The sequence below is a fragment of the Otolemur garnettii genome, unplaced genomic scaffold (genome assembly GCF_000181295.1).
Source record: "Otolemur garnettii isolate 467f Iridium unplaced genomic scaffold, OtoGar3 scaffold00216, whole genome shotgun sequence".
Classification (NCBI taxonomy): Eukaryota; Metazoa; Chordata; class Mammalia; order Primates; family Galagidae; genus Otolemur; species Otolemur garnettii.
Window position 1 is genome coordinate 1,316,983 of NW_003852611.1, and position 22,547 is coordinate 1,339,529.

A 22,547-nucleotide genomic window follows, 5' to 3' on the forward strand; every position below is an offset into this window, starting at 1 on the left:
ACATAGCCTCTGATTCACCAGCCATGTTGTGATGTCCCTTTGCTTTCTAGATGGTAAATTGGCTGTTTAAAAGGTCAGGATAATTGGGAGAAGCCTCTCCCACTTCCTATCCACCATCTCTAATATTAATCTTTTGGGGACAGTTTTCCTTAGAAGGAAATTCTCCACACTTTGTGCCATCTTGAGGAACAGACTGGGTATCAACTTGGCCCAGATAAAAGCACAAAGGTTCAGTTGCAATTGCCACATTGAGGTGTTCTAGGAAACAACTTCTGACCTTGATAAATTTTAAAAGACACTTCTATTGGTGGTAAAAACCAGATGCAGCTTCAATAGCCTTCAAATGAAAGCATTAAAATGCATTGGAAACAATTAATTTCTTGCATCTTGTCAACCATTTTACAAGTTTTGCAGCATCCCAAATTCTCAAGAATGTAAGAAAAGGTAGAATGCACCGCCTCTTTAGAACCCTAGTGTAATTGAATGTCAACTTAACGCTACTTCTGGTACAATCTATCATTGAGCATGATGTTACCTGACAACAACTAATGAAACTTGACAGATTCATTTCTGCAAGGTAAGAGAAGTCAGCTGTCTACCACACAGCCCTACATTCTTTCTAATCAGTGCTCACTCATAGGTCCCAGGAGACAGGCAGGAACAAATTATTACATGGAAGAAACAGAAGCCATGAGCTTCTTGTCACAATACTGGTCCAGACCTTGGAGAGATCATCTCTAGGGGAAACCGATTCATTTTGCAGATGAAGAAATGAAGGCTTTAAGAGGAGAGCGAACACAGGACCCAGGATTCCCAGAGCTGAGACTGGAAGCTAGTTCCCTTTGTATCTAGATTACTCTCTAATTTAACTTTACTGATAAAACTGTTTTGAAAGCTAGAGCAGCACCACGGATTAGCAAAAACAGAAGACTGAATTTATCGACTAGTTTCTGAAGTTGTGGTTGCTGGATTTGGTAATTACAGACTAAACATTGATATTCTTAAAGTCTTATTTTAAGGTAAAGAAAGATTGATTTGTGAGAAAGCAAGAAAGGAAAACCATAGTCACATGCCTTAATAATAATAATAAACATTCACATTACAATGTTTGATTTGTGTCTTCTTGTTCTTGTCCCTTCTTCGAGAGTAAAGATTTGCTGAAGGGGTTACTGTTTAGTGATTTATCTTGTTTCAGGAGCTTGAGAGATTAAAGTATTCATAAATCAGGCTCAGTGCCTATAGCTCAGAGGTTAAGGTGCAAGCCACATACACCCAGGAAGATGGGTTCGAACCTGGCCCAGGCCTGCTAAACAGTGACAATTACAACAAAAAAATAGCCTGGCATTAGCTGTAGTCCCAGCTACTTGGGAGGCTGAGGTAAGAGAATCGCTTAAGCCCAAGAGTTTGAGGTTGCTGTGAGCTATGATGTTATAGCACTCTACTGAGGGTGACATAGTGAGACTCTGTCTCAAAAAAAAGGTATTCATAAATCACACCAAGGTATCTTTTTCTCACTTTGGATATTGACCTACGTTCTCATCATATGCAGTTATTTCACAATATTGACAGTACTTTATACCTTCAGAATAGTCAATACATTTTGATGAGATACTGTTTTGTGTCTTTTTAATTAAGACAGAAGATTGTTCATGTGATCTTGAACAATCTGCGTACCTCTCTTTCCCTTGATCTGCAAAATGGAGATGATGATAATAATATCTACCTCATAGGGTTAGAATGAGGACTAAATTGGTTAATATTGTAGAGAAACTGGAATAATGCCTAACTAATAGTATTTGTTAAATAAATGTGTTACACAATAAAGCAACTAGATGACATCAAGCTCCAGAACAAATTGAAGTATCTGGACCAGGGGATTTTTACACTTGGCTGTGCAACAGAATATACATTTAAAAGTATAGATGCTCACCCCTTAGTTCAGGTTTGAATCCAAACCTCTAGTGGGGTTGAAAAGGAGGTGGAAAGGGTCTTTGCATGTGTGTGCCTCTGTGCGTGTGTGTCTGCATGCATTCTACTTGAGTTTTAAAGATACCATTGGGTACGATCCATCATCATAGATACTGATGACTACATACTGCAGTTTTTCTTTATTTTTTAAATTTTTATTTATTTATTTTTTTCATACTGCAGTTTTAAACTCTCTGTGGGATACTGAAATCTAAACTTGCCAAACTGTTATCCCTTTCCAATTCACCAGGACTAACCAATCTGCACAGGTTCATCCAAGAGCCAAATCCTTCTTTTTCTTTGAGAAAGAGTCTCACTTTGTTGTCATGGGTAGAGTGCCTAACTCACAGAAACCTCAAACTCTTGGGCTGAGAAGAAGGGGAAAGGAGAGAGGAAGAGGAGAGGAGGAGGGAGGATGGGTGGAGGGAGAGTAACTGTACATCTTACAAGGGTACATGTGAAATTTACTAGGTGTAGAATATAAATGTCTTAACACAATAACTAAGAAAATGCCATGAAGGCTATGTTAACCAGTTTGATGACAATATTTCAAATTGCCAGCACATTGTACCCCATGATTGCATTAATGTACACAGCTATGATCTAATAAAAATAAAAAAAAAATCTTAGGCTGAAGGGATCCTCTTGCCTCAACACCCAGCTATGTTTAGAGATGTGGTCTCACTCTTACTCAGGCTGGTCTCAACCCCTCCTAAGCTCAACCAATCCACCCACCTCAGCCTCCCTAAGTGCTGGGATTACAGGCATGAGCCACTGAGCCCGGACTCAAGTGCCAAAATCTTAAAGTGCCCTCGTGACACCACCTCCAGACCATATTTAAGGGAATGAGGCATTGAAAGAGTTTGGGCATACCATTTAGAACTTTATTGCCTACAGTGCTTTAGCTTGAGAACAAAGTTTACTGTAATATTTCTGGTGCTATTTTTTATATTCTGCTTTATTGTGCCTCGCTTGCACTGAAGCGTATTTAATACAAGTCAACTAAAATGTGTGTTGAGGAAAAAGGGGGCCATGGTACCAAAGGAAAGGTTACCCACTATCAAAACAAGGATTATTTGACTACACAGACTTGAGGGTTCCAAAACTCCTCCTACATGCCATATTGGTATTTATGAAATTCATGATAGTCCTTGTTCAGTTTCACAATCCTGAGTTTCTGATTAAAAATACCTTTGAGGCCAGGCCGTGGTAGTTCTGATTAAAAATACATTTGAGGCCGGGCCGGGCCAAAAGTCTAAGTATTCAATCCCTAAAACCACTCACTTTTATGTAAAATGCTAGTAGTGGGGTTGTGTTTCAATTACTATTTGAACAAATGTTTTCCTAACTGTACTTACTTTGCTTACAAGCTGCTGGAATTAAGACCTAGTGTACAAATCCCATTAGTAGCTCAGGCCTATAATCCCAGCACTCTGCGAGGCTGAGGCAGGCAAATTGCCTGAGCTCACCGGTTTGAGACCAGCCTGAGCTAGATAGAGTGTGACCCAGTCTGTAAAAATGCCTGGGTGTTGTGGTGGGCGCCTGTAGTCCCAGGTACTTGGGAGGCTGAAGCAAGAGAATAGCTTGAGCCTAAGAGTTTGAGGTTGTTGTGAGCCATGTGAGGCTCTGTCTAAAAAAAAAAAAAAAAAAATTGCATAGAGCTGGTTAGCCCAGGCACTTAAGTCATTGACAAGATCCACTTCTCTGTCCCTCACCAGCACCTTACTTGTTAGTTTGGCAGCAGCTCTTCGGACACATTTGAGTTTAGTTTCTATCACAGTTGTGATGACTTTAGCAGGTTTTGTAACAGGGAACTGACTCAGGAAATCAGGTATAATTTTAGATGTAAAGAGGTTAAAATTTATAATAGATAATAAGGATGGGATGTGCTAAGCAGGCAGGATGGCTAGGGAAGTGGATGAAGACGAGTTTTGAGACCAAAACAAAGGCCACTTTCTCTGTTAAGTTTTGTTACAGGAGACTGCATTCCCAGAGTGAGAATAGAAAAGGAAATGTTGATATCAGTGTTTCAAAACAGTAGAAAGTCTAGGGCGGCACCTGTGGCTCAAAAGAGTGGTTCAAACCCAGCCCAGGCCAAAAACTGAAACAAACAAAAAAAAAGTAGAAAGTCTAAAGTTTATGCACCAATTCGTTTTAGCCTGCTTCCCATTCAGCCTCCGCACCTCACTTCAACTGTATTTCCCCTCTCCTACCAACAGTAATCTTGCAGTGTTCAGCTAATTCTAACTTCTTTCTTTTTACCCCCTTTGTCGACCAAGAGTGATTTAAAAAACAATTGGGAAGTGGAGAATGGGGTAGGAGAGACAAACACACAGATAAACCTGAAAAAGAATCTCCTCCCAACAATTGGGTAGCCTATATTGGTTACCAAATTTAATACAACTTCTACTTAAGGTAATACCACCTGTGTGGTAGGTATTTTTTTTTCTTTTTTCTTTTTTTTTTTTTTTTGACAGAGTCCCACTCTGTCACCCTGAGGTAGAGTACCATGGAGTTATAACTCACAGAAACCTCAAACTCTTGGGCTCAAGCGATCTTCTAGCCTTACACTCCTAAGTAGCTGGGACTACAGGCACCTGCCACACCGCCTCACTAGTTTTTCTATTTTTTTTTTTTTTTTAGCAGAGACAGGGTCTCCAACACCTGACCTCTAGGGATGTACCTGCCTGAGCCTCCAAGAGTGCTGGGATTATAGGCCTGAGCTACTCATGGGATTTGTACACTAGGTCTTAATCCCAGCACCTTGTAAATAAAGTAAGTACAGTTAGGAAAACATTTGTTCAAATAGTAATTGAAACACAACCCCACTATTAGCATTTTACACAAAAGTGAGTGGTTTTAGGGATTGAATACTTAGACTTTCGACGCTATTCTCCAGACTGATCAGTTCATGCTCTTCTTTAGGAATGCCAATATGTCCCTCTCCTGAGATCATATTCCCAAACTTTGATTTATCTCAAAACATTTTTTATCACAACTCCTTGATCCTCCATATCTTGCTCATTTCTTATCCTGGCAGGGAGCAGAGGTGTTCCTAACAAGAGAGAGAAACTAGCAATTTCTAGGATGATATGCCAATAAGAGTATTTATATGAGTTTGATAGATATAAATCAATATAAAGCAGAGAGAAGGAAGGAAGGAGGGAGGTGGAGGAAAGGGGGAGCAGAGAGAGGGAAGGAGGGAAGGGAGTGGGGTAATGGAAGATCAAAGAGAGAGAAGAGAGGAGGATGAGGGGGGTTAGGGTGTGTGACACACCTATTGGGAGCAGGACACAATTATAAGAGGGACTTTATCTAACAAATGCAATCATTGTAACCTGGTTCTTTGTACCATCAATGAATCTCCAATAATAAAAAACATCAATATAAATAGCCTATAAGCAGTGGATCCTGTCTCAAATCATCCAGGAGACATTTTTGTAACCACTAGTTTTCAGAAAACCCCATCTGAGATGCTCCAGTTTTTTTCCAAAATGGAAACCCCACAGTATCTTTTCCATGCATGTCATGTGAATTCTCAAATGGTTACCAATGGCTGACCTTTCTATTAATAGTTATTTAAACTGGACCTGACACTCTTGAGCCATACATTCAAGTACCAGCAAATTTTGGTTCTATTTTAGTTTCCATAAAAATATATAACATGAAACATACTTTCCCCTAAATCATTAGCTGTCCCCCTGGGTATAGTGCCGTGGCATCACAGCTCACAGCAACCTCCAACTCCTGGGTTCAAGAGAGTCTCCTGCCTCAGCCTCCCAAGTATCTGGGACCACAGGCGCCCACCACAACGCCCGGCTATTTTTTGGTTACAGTCGTCATTGTTATTTTGGCAGGCCCAGGCTGGATTCGAACCTGCCACCTTAGGTGTATGTGGCTGGCACCTTAGCCACTTGAGCCACAGGCGCTGAGCCCTCTAATCATTTTCAAATGGCTTCTTGACTTATAGTGTTAGTACATCTTGCCTACAGGTTGTAGAAGCTCTACAGGTTTGCTTCCCTTTCAGTCAAAGGGACCTGACTGACAGGTGACAGATGGAGAAAATTCATACCTACATAGTAGCTATTTGGACCAGGTGGCTCCAATATTTTGTCATATAGATTGCAGCAGAAAACTGGCTAGCACTTTCACAGAAAGAAATAGAAACTCTAAGAATGTACTTGCAGTGAACTTAGTAAATATATAACAAAGGTAAATAAAGCCAGTTTCTTCATTAGATGCTTTGGCACAGAGATCAATGATAGCAAATATCAAGTCCATAAAGACCAGCCTGGAATTCTGCTGCCAAAGGGCCTAGCTTATATACCGCCCATGGCAGAAGAGACCTATTATTGTTTACCACATGGTAAATGGACAATACTGTAGATGATGGTAAAACTAGACTCTTTCCTAGTACCTGGTGACAAGGCAGAGAGACACGGAGCCCTTCTAACACAAAGAGCACCTTTAGCACCTTGGTTTTGGGATAGTCAACAATCATAAAGAGCGTCCTGGGCATGCACATTTGCATTTACCTCTCAAGTAACAATTGATAATTATCTGTCAGCATTTACGAACATCTTTGTTCTTGGTTGTCAGGGGTCCACATGGATCTGACATGGCTCTCATCCTACCCTGCCACTTTTAAGCTTTGAAGGAAGTATTGTTGACCACTGAACAACACAGACTTGAACTACGTAATTCGTTTATATGTGGATTTTTCTCAGAAAAAGTTATACAGAGTGTTCCCGTCTCCTCTGCCTCCCATTCCACTGCCTCTATTTCTTCCTCTTCTGCCACTGCCACCCCTGAGACAGCAAGACAAACCCCTCCTTCACCTCTTCCTCTTCATTGTAGAAAGAAGATGAAGAATTTTATAATGATCCACTTCTACTGATTGAATAGCAAATACAGTTCCTTTCCTTATGTTTCTTTCGTTCATTCTTTCTTTTGGGGGGATGTGGGGGGAGTCAGAGACTCAATATGTAGCCTAGGCTAGAGTGCCCTAGCATCATAGCTCACAGCAACCTCAAACTCTTAGGCTCGAGCAATCTTCCTTCCTCAGCCTCCTGAGTAGTTGGGACTACAGGTGTCCACCATTACACCTGGCTAATTTTTTCTATTTTCACTAGAGACAGGGTCTCACTCTTGGTCAGGCTGTAGAACTCCTGAGCTCAAGCAGTCCACCTGCCTCAGCCTCCCAAAATGCTAGGATTACAGGAAAGCCAAGATGCCTGACTCCTTATGACTTTCTTAATAACATTTTCTTTTCTCTAACTGACTTTATTTTCAGAAGACAGTATACATGCATACTACGTATAATATACAAAATATGTGTTAATCAAATACTTATGTTGTCAGTAACGCTTCCCATGAACAGTAAACAATTAGGGCCAGGCATGGTGGCTCATGCCTATAATCCTAGCATTCTGGGAGACTGAGACTAGAGGTTATGGATTTGTGAGTAGCCTGGGCAAAAGAGATCCCATCTCTACTAAAATAGAAAAATAAGCTGGGGATCATGATGCATGCCTATAGTCCTTGCTACTTGGGAGAGACTAAGGCAGGAGGACTATTTGTGCTTAGGAATTTGAAGTGGATACAAACTAGGCTGGGGCACTGGTACCTTAGGCTGGGAGACAGAGCCAGACGCTGTCTCAAACAAATACACAAAAAAACAGTAAACAACTAGTAGTTGATTTGGGGGAGAGCCAAGTTACAAGTGGACTTTTGACTGCATGGGGGTCAACAACCCTAACACCTACATTGTTCAAAGACCAAAGTTAGTTAGGCCAAAAATAGTCTGAGTGATTACCCATATTAAAATATTTTGCTTCCATTGTGGAAATTGACATGGTAGCTCCCTTACTTTGTTCCAAATTACGTTTATATTTAATAGAAAATCATTTAATGTTTTAATTCTTTCCTTCTTTGTCTATTACTTCTCTACTTTGCCATTGTCTAAATTAAGTTAATTCTAAGTTTTATTATATATTTTTTTCTGATTTAAAGGAAAAGATTTTCAAAATAGCTACAACTTTATTTTTTTATAAAGTTGTCTTTACTTCCAATATATTCATTAAACACATGTAATTTGGTCTCTACCATGTGTGTCTAACTATGAAAGATATTTGTTATCAAAGATGTGTACAATTTTCTCTTATTTGCAGTACGGAGAGGGAAAGGAAAAGTCAGTCTGAAAATACATTCAGATAACCTACTGTTTTACCTTGGCTAAAATTGATTTTAGAGACTTAATTTAAGATAACTACAGAACTGGTACTGAATGAGCAACTACTACTTCACCATCTAAAATAACCTACTGCTCAAAAATACGGTATAGTCTCCTTAAGTTGACCACCCAAGGCACTATAACAAACTGGTCAACATATGGAGGTGGTCAATATAAGGAACTAGGCCTACTGGACTGATATGTGCATATGTGGTACATGTCCAGTCTATGTAAATAAGGTCAACTTAAGGAGGTAGTCAGTGTGGGGAAGTGGTCAACTATGGAGGTTCTTCTGTAATCCATTGTTTATTTCATTAGTCATTTATGAAGCATCTACTATGTCAAGATGCTATGTTCCGTGCTACAGATACAATGATGAACAGAAAGATCTTGCCGTTCCTTTCACCCCCAGGGAAATCTGCTATATGGAGATACTTAGATTATTGCTTGACATCGTAAATAAGACAGGAAAAGAGAATTTACTAATGTTTCTAGAAATAGATATGGCAGGTTTGGAATCATTTACCAGGTTAACTAGGAAATCGTATAGTTAGTGTACCATAAAGCAGTTTCACATACTTCCACTAAAGCCTTGACCATATGCATCATATAAAAAGTGTCATTGCCTTAGCAAAACATAAATATGCAATTTTGCTCATGCAATTTTGCTCCTTACTATAGGAGAACAATAAAACCCAAACAATTACAACACTGCAGACATCTAGCCTGGCCAAAAAATTCACTTGCTCCAATTAATTAACTTACTAGCTAAAGAATACACAGTAAAACCTTGATTAACTACTATACTTAGGGAATAGGATATTGTAGGTAATTGGATTGTTTAACCACATGTCGAAAAAAAAGCATTTTTGTTTTCAATTTTGTTCAAAATTATTTTTAAATGGCCAAAGCAAATTTCCAGGTCAAGTGAGCATAGTCTAGTACGCAGAATTGGATTGTTACTGGGCAATAATGATCATTCAGGACTTCATGGTCATCACCGCATACACTGACACTCACTACCCAGAGTAGGGGATGGAAAATTACAATGTCTAAGAATGTAATTGAGCCTGAAAAAATTATTTACTGGAAGCCATTGTTCAAATGAATTGCCGGTACCAGTGGGTTTGGGATGTAGTAGCCTTGTTCCTCTCCCAATTTATATTAATGATGACAATGGTGAGGATGATGACAACGATGATGTACTTTGACTAATTTAGTGTTTTAGTGAAACAGAGTCTGCTAAATAGTAACTAGCAACACAAACCTTTGGGAAAAAACAAGAAATTGCACATAGACCTTAGATCTATGGAAAAGGATTTTAATTTCTCTTTATAATGGAGGAAAACAGAGGGACAGGGAAAGAGAAAGTGACTTGGACAAAGTTCCACAATTAACCTTAGAGTTGACCAAATTTTTCCATTCAGAATTCATGTTCTGATCTACTATATCCACTGTCAATGATAAGTTCTCGGCGGGGGGGGGGGGTGTTTCCTGTTCTCTTGAATGAGAACAGATGATCTTAACTTTCTCTCAACCTTAAATTTCTTGATTTCTTCAAATCAATGCTATGATCATCACATCTGTTAGAATGCTTTTTTTTTAACCACTTCAGAGGTAAGGGTATTATAATGATGAAACACCTTTTTGGAGTTTACTTTGTACCACAAAATAGACAATGAAATGCAGGGTACCTCAAGTCCTCTTCTATCTCAGAGGTACAATGAATCGGCACTTTGTAAGATCATCAGTCTGCTGCCCCATGTTTGATGTTCTTTCACTGAACTGCAAACCTATTTTTTCCAGAATACTTATTGATGCTGAGAACAATTCCAGTATATGATGGTGGGACTATAAGCCTCCTTACTATGACATTTTATTAATTTGAGTTGGAGCTCGTGATTTCAGAGGAATATATAAGTAGGAAATTTATTAATTTGACTGTGATGCTCACTAGAAGAAAAGCATCATTTTTTTCTTTCAAAATTAACCAAGGTGTATGCTAACTTATCTTCTGAACCTGTTTTCTTAAGCACATAAGGATAGATGTTCAAATTATATGAAAATGTTGCTTTTTAAAGTTAAAAGTTTTTCCTTTCACCTTTGAAAAAAGAAAAGTGGGCCTAATTGAAGGCAGGAGTGTATTAAGCCATTTTGGTTGCTCTTTTCCTGGCCAACTACCAGCAACTACTCTCTTAATATAGCATTTCAAATGGGTAAATCCACTGGGCTTTTTCAGTAAAAGAGAGAGTAATTTTGTGAGACTGAGCACTTTTCCCACAATGGTTTCAAAGTTTTAACTACTGTTAATTCTTAAAAAAAAAAAAACAAAAACGGATTTTGCATTTGACTATGCACCAAATCCACAGGTATCTCCAGTATCTTTACCAAGTACTCATTTTTATTTTTGCAGTTTTTGGCTGGGGCTGGGTTTGAACCCACCACCTCCAGCATATGGGGCCGGGGCCCCACACCTTTGAACCACAGGCACCGCCCCCAAGTACTCATTTTTTAACCTTTAATTTAAATATTAAATTGTCAAATAGCTAATGAAATAAAACCAGAGTAATTGTGTTTGGTTAGTATATACAGATAGGTATTTTTTTATTCCTCACTATTTTATTTTTGCCATTATGAAAATATTCACTATGTATGTAATGCTGAAAATAATAAGAACCAAATAATCTTTATATTTTTTATTTTGTGAGACAGAGTCTCACTCTGTTGCCTAGCTTAGAGTGCCAGGGGGATCAGCCTAGCTCACAGTAACCTTAAACTCCTGACCTCAAGCTATCCTCCTGCCTCGGCCTTACACATAACTGGAACTACAGGGGTCTGCCACAAGGCTGGGCTAATTTTTCTATTTTTAGGAGAGACAGGGTCTCACTCTTGTTCAGACTGGTCTCGAACTCCTGCCAAGTTAGCCTTTATATGGTTGAAAGAAAGGACTAACAGATGCCATGAATACTGTTATATTTGATGTGTTCCATCAAATATTAATCATTACTATAGACTGAATGTGTTTCCCACAGATTCACATACTGAAGCCTAATCTCCAATGAGATGGCATTAGAAGGTAGGATTTTAAGGAGGTAATTAGGTCATGAGCAATGGGGAATTGAGTTAAGGCCCTTATAAAAGCAGCTCCAGGAAGAACTCCCTTTATTTTTACCCCAAGTGAGAAAACAGGAAGAAGACAGCCATCTACGAAACTGGAAGCAAATGAGACCACACATGGAATCTTCTAGAGCAGGGGTCCTCAAACTTTTTAAACAGGGGGGCCAGTTCACTGTCCCTCAGACCGTTGGAGGGCCGGATTGCAGGCCCCAGGACTAGCTGGCTGCTAAGCAGGACAGGCAGCGGCAGGCAAAACACCTAGTGGGCTGGATAAATGTCCTAGGCGTGCCGCACGTGGCCCGCAGTTTGAGGATGCCTGTTCTAGAGCCTTGATCGTGGACTTGACTACCTTCAGAACTGTGGGAAATAAGTTTTTATTGTTTATAAGGCACGCAGTGTATTGTATTTTGTTATAGCAGCCTGAACAGACTAAGACAACCATATGGAATTGACATTACAGGTATGACATGTTTTCACAAGTGAAATATTCACATTTCTATAAAAAGCAGAGTTATAAGAGGAAATCATAATGGGCTAGTGATAATTTGGGAGATCATAATTCATAATTTGGGATATCAAATCATAATTTGGGATATTCATATGTTTCACATAAAGGTTTATGGAAGTGAAATTTTATGGGGCAAAAAAATAAATTCAGAGAATGTCTTCTTAAAGAGGTTGCACCTGTTTCTCTTTGGCCTTATCTACACCGACAGCTAGATAATTCAGGCTAAAACCAAACCCAGGATAGGATCAGCATTATCCAGATCAACACATACCAATGATAGGAGTTTTTCATATCTGCACTGTTCAAGATGGTAGCCATTAGCCACATGTGCCTAATACGTCCAGCATATGTGACTGAAGATTTTAATTTTTTTATTAATTCAATTTAAATGTAAATAAGCCAAATATGGTGGCATATGCCTAAAATCATAGTTATTTGGGAGACTAAAGTGGAAGGATCACTTGGGCCCAGGAGTTCGAGACCAGCTGGGGCAACATAACAAGACCCTGACCCGAAAACTATAAATAAATAAAATAAATTAAATTTGCATAAATACCCCCATGTGACTACTAGCTATCATGTCAGATAGCACAGAACTAGGGTTTTCCACATAAAATACAACACCTCTTTTGAATAGTGTCCTTTGGTTCAATGTCTTATAATGTTGATAAGAAAAAGTATAAATAAATTTCCAGCTAAGGCCACTGTCTGTATGGAATTTGCATGTCCTTTCTATATCTGTGTGGGTTTCTCTGGGTACTCCAGCTTTCTCTCACACCCCAAAGCTGTGCACATTAGGTGAACTGGCATGTCTAACTGGTCCCAGTATGAATGAGAGTGGGTGTGAAATGTCCGTGCAATAGGATGGTGACCTATCCAGGGCTGGTTTGTGCCTCACACCTAGAGCTGCTGGAATAGGCTTTAGCCACCTGTGACCCTGAACTGGAATCACTGGGTAAATAATGATCTTACTGCTTTTTACTAACCTTTCTTAAATATTTACATAGCTGACATTTATGGTAGGGTTTGACATTAGAAGTCTTTGGGTCTTTATTTAGAGGTTCAGCGGTGTTTATGTGACTAGAAGTATGTGGTAGGAACCTCATTCTTATTTATATCAATTAGGCTATGATAAAATTGATGTCCTTATACATTATTTCACTGAAAGTCATGATTTCCAAAAACCTATCAAGGAAGATGTTAAGTGACCACTTACTGCAATGTCAACCAATTGAGGTCAGGAGAGGGAAGGGAGATGTGGATTCAGTTTTTTAGGTATGAATTCTGCACTTCATCAGTCACTAGCAGTGGGAATATTGGCAAGTTACGTAATCTCTGCCACCTTCGGTTACCTCATCTATAGTCCTACCTCAGTGAGTTGTTCTGAAGATTCAATGATATAGTAAAATCCATAGCCCAGTGATTGGCATAGCACTCCAAATACAGTGGCTATTATCATTATTATTGGATCAACTCTAAAACTTCAATTAATTCGAGATAGTACAGTTTTAATGTCACTGGAGGTGTTTCCATGTATAGCAACTGGAAAAAAAAAAAAAGCAGAATGGAAAAGAATAAAAGTTTCAGGCATTTCAGAAAATAATTCAACTTTTTTCTTTTCTCTCCATAATATATTACGCTAAGATGGAAAATTGGAAAATGACTTCTTATCATGGCAGCACAGGAAGTTTTGATAAGAAAAACAGCAGAAACCCAAGGGATTTAAGATCTATGAGAGGAGCAGGAGTTTTAATATACTATGTTAAGAGGGCCCTTGAAGATACAGCAATCAGACACAAAAGGTATTTTAAGAAATTCTTTTGAGAGCTCGACCAGAAACTTAGCTGCTTTATTTTTCTAGTAGCAGCTACCAGGCTGATGACATGGTCTTTTTTCAACGAAGACTTCCATTCAGGAGAACAGTATTAAACAGATACCTTGTTTGTTCCCCAAATCCCTTACGTTCTGTAATAACAAAATTCCAAATTTGTGGCTGAGCATATGGCCATTCTGCATAAAGACTGTATTTCCCAGTCTTCCTTATAGGCAGTTATGGGCAGGAGACTAACTTACTGTCATTGGGATATAAGTTGTAATAGAATATGCAACTTCTGAGAATGTTCACCAAGACAGGAGTTTGTTTTTCTCTTTCCTTTCCTCCTTCCTGCTGACTAGAATGCAGACATGATGGCTGGAAGAAGCCCTCTTTGACCAGAAGGTTATTGCTCAGAAAGGATGTCAGGCACAAAAGAGGTGAAATATAAAGAACTACCCACAACAGCCCTGCTGGGCACCTCTGAGCTTAAATGCATAAGAGAAGCAACTTGTCTTATTTAAGCCATTCTTGTTTAAGGTTTATTGTGACTCACAGACAAGCTTAATTATGAGTAGTCATAGCACTTCTAGTGGAGACTAGGTAAACATCTCTTTTCAGAACAAGAGGTTCAAGGCAGACATATATTAAGCTTGACTTTTTTAAAGTAAGGGATACACTATGAGAATAGTCAAATAAAACTTTAATGTACTTTGAGACTCATCCTATACAGGATTCAAGGGATCAGTTAAAAATCAAATAGATTGCTAAAAGACACATAAGAGAGAATACCAATGAAATGTAGAACTATTACTGTCATGGAAAATGTAGCATCACCTTACAGCAGCTATCTGTTGAATAGCAAGAGAAATGGAAAACGGGAGGCAGTACTATGTCTTCTTTCCAAAACAAACAACATTGTTGTTGTTGTTGTTTTTATGCTTATAGGAGACGTTGAAATTAACTACACTTGACCTATGGAAAGAAACACAAGATTTTTCTTTAACTGGATAGTTGTTAACCTTTGATGAAGATGATCTGCTATAGAAAACCTATTATTGGCAAACAATATAAATACTTTGTGGTAAGATAAGGAAGCAAAGCACCCAGCCTTCTCCTAAAAATTATAACCTACTAGAATGAAAAAGATTTCTTACAGCTATCCTTTGAAGGATCAACCTGTATTGCATTTTGTGGCAAAGAGGCCATTAATCAGAGCTACTATGAGAACAACGCACACTGGTTTTAAAATTCAATGAATATTTGGTTTACTATTTTTTTTTAATTAAGAACTTGTAGAGTTTGGGACAAAGCACTCCCCCAGGCCCATAAAAGGAAATCAATAGTTTCCCCCAAATTAATACTGGATTCATTATTTAGAGTGCAGGGAGTACTTAATTTTCAAGAGCCATGTGTGAGTATTGACATTTCAACTATATAGAAGCAACTTCATTTACTGTAGTAAAAGCATATTAATGTTGATTTATTTAAACACCAGTGAAGTGGCAGTTCAGTTTAATCAAATACAAACCTAATTGGGTTATGTTTGATTTAAAAGTTTCAAAACACTACTATAAGATTTGTTAAAGGCTGAATTTAGAGAAGTTATAATCATTAAAAATTTACATTATGTGCTGAGGCTATACTGAGTTTAATGGCAAATTTCCAAGCAGCAGACCTTTTAAAAGACTAATTGTCTGTGACTATGTAATTCCCACAGCACTATGTGGGCCTTGCCATTCATTGACTTGCAAATACCAAGTTAGAACACTGCCCAGAGCATTCGCGAGGAAAAAAAAGCCTAAAATGTAGAAGAAGGGATAAAAAAGAGTATTGCTATATGTTGCCATTTTTCTTTCTAATTTCCAACCTGCACATTCTGTAACTATCATACACCTAGATAAGATTACGATGCTTTCGAAGGTAGGTCAGCATTTGTATAAATGCACTGCTCACCATCCTTCTACAAGTGCGCCATAGATTCCAAACTAAGATGCCATGCACCTCTGTAAAACTTGACAAAAGGCAATTAGTGATGAAGAAAGGTTATCCTCACAACTGAATTTTTTAGAATTCTCTTGGACAATTTTGCACTCTACAGTCAACGCCATTATGGTAAGGGCTTTTTGAGAGGATAGATGGGAACATCTTGAGAGGGTGAAAAAAAGATTTTAGAATAAAAAGAAAAAAGAAAAGTACTCGTTTTCCTCAGGGATGATACAAATTCCCTGTGAGTTAGACATTATTTTCTAATTTTCATTTTATAAGACAGAGGCATTAAGACTGTAAATCTGGGCAGCACCTGTGGCTCAAAAGAGTAGGGTGCTGGCCCCATATGCCAGAGGTGGTGGGTTCAAACCCAGCCCTGGCAAAAAAAAAAAATACTCTAAATCTGTGGTGCCTAATAGAGTAACCACTAGAACTATGGGGTTATTCAGAACATGAAAAGCCAGTGCAACCAAGGGAATACAGTTTTAGTATTTTTGTGGGATTTGCTGTTGTTGTTGTTGTTGTTGTTGTTGAGTGCTATGGTGTCAGCCTAGCTCACAACAACCTCAAATTCCTGGGCTCAAGTGATCCTCTTGCATTAGCCCCCCCCTCCTCCCAAGCAGCTGGGACTACAAGCACCTGCCACAATGGCCAGCTAGTTTTTCTATTTTTAGTAGTGAGGCCCTCCCTCTTGCTTAGGCTGGTCTGAAATTCCTAAGCTCAAGGATTACACTTGCCTTGGCCTCTCAGAGTGCTAGGATTACAGGCATGAGCCACCACACTCAGCCTACATTTTTAGTTTTAATTCATTTGATTTTAATTTTGTTTTGTTGTTGTTGCACATTGATAGTGGTCACTGTATTAGGTAGTGCAGATCTAGCAGTGTGGTCAAATTTTGGTTTGTTTTTAAGACTATGTAGGAGAGGAGGGGTGCAGTGGCTCATACCTGTAATACCAGCACTTGGGAGGCCCAGGCAGGTGGATTGCCTGAACTCACAGGTTGGAGACCAGCCTGACCCAGAGCGAGACCTCATCTCTATAAAGAGCCAGGCATTGTGGCAGGTGCCTGTAGTCCCAGCTACTTGAAAGACTAAGGCAAGAGAATCATTTGAACCCCCCAAGAGTAGAGGCTGCTGTGAATGAAGACACCAAGCACTCTACTGAGGGTAACAAAGTGAGACTCTGCCTAAAAAAAAAAAAAAAAAAAAAAAAAAAGACAATTTAGCAGGTGATGATAGAAAGATGGATTCTTCTAAACCTACACCGTCCAATATGGCAACTGCTACCCATATGTGATTATTGAGTATATGAATTGAGACTAGTCTAAAGCAAAATATGCTGGAAGTATAAAATGCATGTTGGATTTCTAAGTATGAGTGTGAAAAAGTGGTATAGCTCATCAATGACTTTTATATTGATTAGTTAGAATGATTTGACAGACTGTGTTTAATTATTCAATTTCATTTCAAATGTTTTATTTTACATTTTTAAATTTGGCTAGTAGAAATTTTAAAATTACATCTGTAACACACATTGTAGAACTGTTGGACAGTACTGCCCTAAACAAATCCGACAGTTTATTTAATTCATTAACCATGAAAACATATCAAGCCAATTGAAAAAGTACTGACATAGTATGACAAAACTTTACACTTCCTTAACAGATTGCTCCATTGTTAAAAGGATTCTTCTATCGCCTGTGCTTCCTGACACATGTCAGGAAAACCTCATTAATATCTTTTGGGGAACTAACTCGTCCCCTTCACAGCTACAGTCCCTCTTCCTCTTCTACCTGCGCTAGCACAATGGACACACTGCCTGGTGTGTCATCTCCAATTCTTCTTCCGGCACCGTGCTCATTTTCTGCATTGGCACTGGTCTCAAGGGTGGTCCAAGCAGTCCTTTCTACAAAAAATCCTTCAGTCTGGGGAGTCCACATTCTATTATTAGGTTTGTTGTCTACCTGCCACTTCTTCCTCTTGCTCTTTTTTCCCCCTCAGTCTATTGGCTCCCAGAAAAAAAGTTTATTTTCTCGTATTAACCACGTTTTTCACATAATTTGACACCACAGATTTCCTATACCATCCAGTCTTTCCTGTTGGTAGCAAATGACTGTTTGTCAGTCAGCACACCCATGTTCCATTACACTGTCTTCCTTTTCAAACGTTTGAGGATTGAATCGGAGACTACCCAGCCTGCTCAAATAATCCTAAATCACTCACTCTGAGAAAAATTAAGCTACAGCTAGTGCTTTGAAATAAGCAAAGAGCTCATGTTAGAATAGAAAACCAATGAATGAAGAGTTATTCACACTTAATCCTTCTAAAATCTTCCCCCTAAAGCATAGGAATCCTGTATCATTCACAACCGGATTGGAAACCATAATGCTCAAGTTAACATCAAAAATTATCAACCAAGCTCAGCGCCCATAACACAGTGGTTATGGCACCAGCCACATGTACCGAGGGTGGCAGGTTCAAACCAGGCCCAGGCCTGCTAAGCAACAATGACAACTGCAACAACAACAAAAAATAGCTGGACGCTGTGGCCCAGGCACCTGTAGTCCCAGCTGCTTGGGAGGCTGAGGCAAGAGAATTGCTTAAGCCCAAGAGTTTGAGGTTGCTGTGAGCTGTGACGCCATAGCACTCTACCAAGGGTGACATAATAAGCCTCTGTCTCAAAAAAAAAAATTATCAACCAAAAATAAGTATTTCAGAGAAGTGTACTCTGCTTCCACCCAAAATTAATTAATTAATTAATTAAAATCATTTTCTGTTTTTGTTGGCTGAAATGTCATACCAATTTTACATAGAGTAAAAGGGCATAGCAGAGAGAGTTCAAAATTATTAGAAATGTGAAAGAAAGGAAGCCTTAAGGAAATACAAGTTACCAAAGCGGTAATACTTTCTTTGAATAATAATAAATGGTGTTCACTAGATATGCATCGCTTCCAAGCCAAATTCAAATATTAAAATTAAGTCTAAATTCCATAAAGAACTAAGGGGGATATTTCCTACTTCGTAAACATGGAGAAAAATGAAAAGCATCAGCAATATTTTCCATCCCCTGTCCTCCTCTGCCATCTATTATTCACTATTCAATATCTTCTCCTACACACACACACACACACACACCTTCTATGCCTCTTTTTTGGGTAATGCAGAGAGAAGGAGCTCATTGAAATGCAGCTATAACCTGGGAGAGGAATTACATTAATGGAATCTCAACCCTTACCATTTGAATTAGGTTTTCGGTTTCAATTCCGTGGAAGAGAACTTAGCCCAAGCTGGATGGAAATCCAGACAGTTAAGTTCTGTTAGGTATAGGAGGAGGAGCTTTCCCATGTGTGAAGTAACAATATTGGGAATGTCTACAGGAGTGAAGGGAGAGGGCAGGATGAAGTTTAAGATTATGAGAAAAGGTCTATCTCCCAAATGAGAGAAAGGGAGCAGAATAAACAAGATAAAGAAATACCCAAGACAAATTACTTCTGTTGGCCATTTTACTACATCTGGCACCAAAATGATAAAAAATTTTTATGCCTGGAGGGTAAAGGAAGCAACATGAAGAATGAACAATGAAAGGGAGATAGTGTCTACTAGAGTTGAATTAGTTAGAATACAAGAATCAGCCCTGTGCTCAAATCTACTAGTAAGCAAGACTATCATATCATATGGATGGTCACTAACTTCTTGTATTTCAAATTAAACCTGAGTTTCTTAATGAGTCAAGTATAATTCATTATTGGAATGCATTACACTGAATATACTGCAGAGACTGGATAGAGACAGGTATGAGAAACTGAAAAGAATTAGCAGTGGGATTCACCAAGAAGGAAGAAATCAGTATAGTCTAGAATTTTAGAGATACTACTAGGGATGCCTGCAAGAACTGGTAACTTGAATTTCTAATTAAACACTAAGAATTAAGCAAAGACAGGGAAATCCAAGTTGGAATCCAAGGAGAAATTCAGATAAGCAAGCGAGTACAGTCTGTACTGGGAGATGGCATGATGGTCCATCATGGGACAAATGAAGTTCTCTCCTGAGTCAAGATATCATTACTTAAGGTAGCTTTCAATTTTTGGTTACTTCAAGCCATATTTGCTCTCCATTGATTGTTCAAAATTACCACGTATGTGAATGTTGTGCAATATTAAAAGTAAAAACAGTCATATTACAGGAAATAAACACACCCAATCCAATTTTAAATACAGTTTACACTATCTACATGAATTGCCTAAGAACTTCATATACTAGGGAGTTTACAAGGGCCTAGAGGTCCTAATGCACCCTCTTTCCCATGTCTACTGAACAAAAGTAAGGTTCAAGCTCTGAGGACAAAAAAGTAGTAATCTTTTTCATACTCATCCAATTTTCAAAGTAGGAAATACCAAAGGTTAGTTGAACATAATTTTTTAAGAATTATTTTTTAATGTATGTAATAAATATACCTACTTGAAAAGTCAAGTATAAGTACAAGGCTTATAACGAAAAGACCAATTCCCTGCCCCATCCTCTTCACCTCCTAATACCTACTCCCCCAAAACAAACGACATGCAGCCTTGCTCTTTTTTTTCTGGTGTTTGCCTTCACATATCTAAATTATATGCTCACACTGCTATTTTTCTAAAATTCAGGTTTAGCTAGTAACTCCTAACTTTCTATTTTAAGAAGAGAAATTAGCTGTTCTAAATGGTCTTATCCACCCAATGCATACACTGTATTTGGTTAAATTAGTACAGGGCTTCATCATGATGACTATGTGACATTATTTATAGGTGAGCTACCCACATTATTATGATACCTTTCTTTCCTTGTATGGCTTTTTTTTTTGGTAATTTTTGGAGTTCATTAATTGGCTTGTTTTTACAGTTGTTTCATTTTCTACCTATTTATAATTAATTTATCCCTAAATTTTTAAAAGAATTGAAAGCTTTCTCTGAATACACAAATATATATCAGCATGCTATCAGGCTCATGTTCCTCTGGGAGGTACTGTTCTTAGAGTGAGTTTTCTGTCTTACAGCTCCAGTCTATATCATGGTACAAGCTTGGCTGCCAGTTTCTGGGAGCTGAGTATGGAGAGGCAACTGGTTGCTCACTGTTCCATATGCGGGCTTTCTCTTATTTCCTCTATTTTCATTAAAAGGCATTTCTCCTCTGTCCTTACCTGAGTGTGATGTCCCTGAGCCTAGACTCTAAGGGTTAAGCCTCTGCAAAGAATAAACCTTTTGTAAAGTCTCCATCTTTTTTAGTGGCTGAATAGTATTCCATGGTATACATATACCACAGCTTGTTAATCCATTCCTGGGTCACTGGGCATTTCGGCTGTTTCTACATTTTGACGATTATAAATTGAGCTGTGATAAACAGTCTAGTGCAAATTTCCTTATGAGAAAAGCATTTTTTGCTTCTGTGTAGATGCCTAGTAATAGGATTGCAGGATCAAATGGGAGGTCTAATTTGAGTTCTTTGAGGATTCTCAATACTTCTTTCCAAAAAGGTTATATTAGTTTGTAGTCCCACCAGCAGTTATATTAACCTGGATAGAAGTGGAACATATTTTTCACAGTAAAGCATCACAAGAATGGAGAAACAAGAATCCAATGTACTCAGTTCTAATTTGAAGGCAGGAGATGAGCTAATACAAGGGATGGGGAAGGGGAATGAGGAATTAGGGAGAAAGGAGGCATGAAGGGATTGGTGGGTCAGGGTGTATAGCACACCTCTTGGGGAGGGGCGGAACACATTTACAAGAGAGACTTTTACCTAACAACCACAATCAGTATAACCTAATTCTTTATACTCTCAATGAATCTCAAACAATAAAACTAAAATAAAATGAAATAAAAGGAAATGAGAAGTGGTTTGGAGACTATGTATTTCTGAAAAGTAAAAAGCATTTTAAATAATAGTAAATAAATGAATGCAAGGTACAATACAAAAAAAACAGGCTGGAGATATATTTAAAAAAAAAAAGAATAAATCTTTTATAAACTTTTTGTCTCCAACCAGAATGGGAGTGGAGGAAGCAGCCAGGAGTACAGGGCTGCAAAGGAATTTGGGCCTGGGGAGCCTAACTTATTGCTTTAAATCCATTTCATCAGGCCATCTACATTCAGTCTCACACTACTGCTCTGCTCGTAAGAGCATTTGCTATTTCTAACTTTTGAAGCTTTCTTGGGTTCTGTGGTAGGAATGGGCTTCTACCCCTCTCCTTTGCAGGCTTTGGCTTTACTTTTCCAGAGTCTGCATTTGTCCATGTGCTTTTCACCTTCCAAGTTTTTGTTGCCACCTCTGGTCTGCTGTTTTCTCCTAGTCATCATATTCTCTGATGGGTTTTACTCTTTTATTCCTTTTATATCATTTTAGTGGGGTTCACAGATGAAGAAGGCCCAAGCACAGTTGCTCATGCCTGAAATCCCAACTACATGGGAGGCTGAAAAGGGGAGAATCACTTGCAACCAGGAGTTCCAGACTAACCTGGGCATAGTGAGACATTAAATCAAAAAGGAAATGAAAAAAATTACCCAAGATTGGTGGCACATAACTGTATGACCCAGCTGTTTTTAGAAGCTAAGGCAGGAGGGATCCCATGTGGCCAGGAGTTCAAGGCTGTAGTGAGCTATGATCTGGCCACGGCCTGAGTGACAGAATAAGAATCCATCTCTAAAAACTAACTAAATACGGCTCAGTGCCTGTGGCTCAAGCCGCTAAGGTGCCAGCCACATACACCTGAGCTGGCAGGTTCCAATCTAGCCCGGGCCCACCAAACAACAACGACAGCTCCAACCAAAAAATAGCTGGGCATTGTGGCAGGCACCTCTGGTCCCAGCTACTTGGGAGGCTAAGGCAGGAGACTCGCTTGAGCCCAGGAGTTGGAGGTTGCTGTGAGCTGTGATGCCACAGTAATCTGCC

General features: G+C 38.8%; 1 protein-coding gene across 1 annotated transcript in view; it reads right to left on the reverse strand.

Annotated features, from left to right (window-relative positions):
- The window catches only part of IL1RAPL2 (interleukin 1 receptor accessory protein like 2), a 1,213,983-nt gene that overhangs the window by 708,603 nt on the left and 482,833 nt on the right, over window positions 1-22,547 (reverse strand). The window lies entirely within an intron of this gene.